This window comes from Coptis chinensis, chromosome 2 (assembly GCF_015680905.1).
Source record: "Coptis chinensis isolate HL-2020 chromosome 2, ASM1568090v1, whole genome shotgun sequence".
NCBI classification, from domain to species: domain Eukaryota; kingdom Viridiplantae; phylum Streptophyta; class Magnoliopsida; order Ranunculales; family Ranunculaceae; genus Coptis; species Coptis chinensis.
Window position 1 is genome coordinate 39,842,597 of NC_141457.1, and position 2,788 is coordinate 39,845,384.

The window sequence follows — 2,788 nt, forward strand, 5'->3', positions numbered from 1 at the left end:
TTTTACATTCAGAGAAGAACTCTTTGGGAAGAGCTTGGTGGCATTGCTAATATAAATTCATCTTGGATGGCCATCGGGGACTTCAACATCATTACTACAAGAACAGAGAAAAAGGGTGGCAGAAATCCTAATCAAATAGCTATTAATAAGTTTGTTGATTTCATTCACAACAACTCACTTTTGTACACCACAACCCTCGGCCTCAGATTTTCTTGGTGGACCAGACAAGTAGGAAATCAAATAATCTTGGCTAAGATCGATAGGGCGGTCAACAATAGTTGGCTATTGGGGAATCCAAATTGGAGAAGCAAAATTCTACAGAGAAACACTACAAGAAAACAGGTTTTACGACACGGTCCAAAACCGTGGGAAAAGCCTTTTTCCCACGGTTTTGGACCATTGGAGGACCGTGGGCTTTTTGTGCTTCGGAAATGGTCTGCCGACAGTCATGACCGTCGGTAAAGCTCACCAATAGCGACGGTCTTTGCGACAGTCATTGCCGTCGGTATTGCCACGGCTTAAACCCATAGGAAAAGCCGTCGGAAAAAGTCAATATTTCCCACAGTTATAGTCCGTGGGGAAAGATTAGTTTTACCGACAATTAGAATCCGTGGGAAAAGATATTTCCTACGGTCTTAGTTCGTGGGACTTGCTGTTGCGTCGTGAATTTTGGTTTTTGGTTTGTTGTTATTTAACCGTGGGTAAAGTGAAGCTAACCGTGGGAAAAAGTGCTTTTGGCGACGGCTATGGACCGTGGGAAAGGTATTTATTTTTTTAAAAATATTGATATTTTAATTTTCACCCAATCAATCAACAGGCCTAGCAAAACTCCCCTAACCATCCTACACCTCAAAATCACCATTTCCATTCATCTTCATCACCTTGAAAAAATCTCGGTTGAGCTATAAAATATATATATAATTACAAGGTACGGAGAAAGCAACAAAGGAAAAAGAGGACAAAATATCAATAATAATACTTGTCCTAGCATCACTTCTCCGTTGATTCCGCTAATGTTGATACCTGCATAGAAGGCAGGCTTTGTAATGAGAATCAACGATGTCACACCCAAAGGCTTTGTCAGCACCAACACCACAATAATATGGCCCCTGTAATGCGGTAAAACAAGTAGGCTTAGTTAAAACTACAAAATGATAATGACTCAAAACTATGGGAGCTGAAAAACAGACTGTTTTATTAGAAACCACTTTGATAAACTCGGCAATGTCAGCCTAGTCATATATCATATGAATAGCCTTATAATACAAGTACAATTGTACAAGACACTAAATGGCCAGGAGAACCATCGCCGCAAGTCTTTAATCAGGTGCTAGTTTTTCAAGCAACAAAACAATAGTGATCAAATGAAGGAGAGACACCAACAAAACATACCACATTTTCTAGGATTTCATAACGATTTTAAATGGAAGAAAAGTGAAATTTGGGTTAAATTAAATCATCATTAAACTCTTCTCGGTCTCCGACTAAAACCAACAGATTATTTACCTTTAATTTAGTCAACTTTGGAGCTACCACTTTCAAAAGTTTAGTCGAATGCATTGAACTTGAGCGCCCATTACTCGGGGTTAGCATTTCGCTATCCTTGTCCATGACCTCATCACCAAAATCATCTAGTGTTTCAAGCCGCCTGTCCAAGAAAAGAAAAAGTTTTAGTATTAAATTACTCTCAAATACACAAAGCAAATGTTGGCTCATCTGCTGAAAAAGTATACCTTGAATGCAACTTCTGGTTTATATCCAACTTGTTTGTTCTGAGCTAAAAATTCCCTACGTTTTCAGTTTTTCCTCGAGACTTGCCCTTACTTTCAGCATCTCCATGCTTTGTGAACCAACCTAATAGTACAATGTATATTAATAATCCAACAAATCAAGCATGGAACTAAACTAGAAGTAGTAATAGCAAGCAGACGTGTGGGATTGTGAGACAAAGGGGACAGCAAAGATGGGAGTAAGAACTGGAGATGTAAATGATAGTCAAAGTCATTATAAACTTGTCTCTTGCATTTCTCATGTTTGTTCTCCTTCCCTTCTGAAATGCTACCATTAACCACCTCAACTTTTCCGACGGACTATAACTGGAGAACTGTTTAAAAAATATATATAACACAAAGAAACCATATGTATACAACTCGCATTTTCAGATTACGAAAAAACAAACAAGACTGAGGCAAAAACAAACCAGATTCCTATACAGAGGTTTGATGCGCCATCCACATATAATTTAGAACCTGTTGCCCTGTTGGTAGGAATTATCTAAACATAGTCCTAGCTCCGACTTGGTTATGATATATATCAAAGCATGTAAAACTTGACAACTAACTGCTTACCACCCAAGGTGTCCGGCGATGACCAATCAACACTTTTAAGCAACTTCGGTGGGAGACGGTCGATAATTTTGACAAAGATGGTCGCATGCTTGTATGCAAAGAAAGGTCATAAATTTTTTATCAATGAAGAACAGAAACATGCGTGGACAACAACATCAACCTACCGTGTAGATGCAAGTGTTCTTTCCGTTAGGACTAAAGGTCTTTGCTATAGTTGATCTTGGAGGAGGCACCAGAGGGCAATATTTCACCGATAGATGCCGCAAGGACTCCGACTCCACCCTGAAAAAGATAATCAAACTTTCCGTGATATGCTACATTGATGTTACAATATGAAGACCCACTGAGAAATATGATGAGGTTGTGCTTAACAACAGAACCGAATATAAATTATTAAACTCTAACATAAAGGGTTCTCACCGAGTAGACTTTAACACGGA

General features: G+C 38.8%; 1 long non-coding RNA gene across 1 annotated transcript; it reads right to left on the reverse strand.

The window, feature by feature from the left end:
• Positions 1-845: 845 nt before the first annotated feature.
• LOC147516012 (uncharacterized) lies at positions 846-2,347 on the reverse strand. Its single transcript, XR_015213566.1, has 4 exons — positions 2,013-2,347; positions 1,734-1,854; positions 1,507-1,648; positions 846-1,109 (listed from the first exon to the last, which is right to left on the reverse strand). It is a non-coding gene; the product is annotated as an uncharacterized LOC147516012 (long non-coding RNA).
• Between the last annotated feature and the right edge of the window lie 441 nt (positions 2,348-2,788).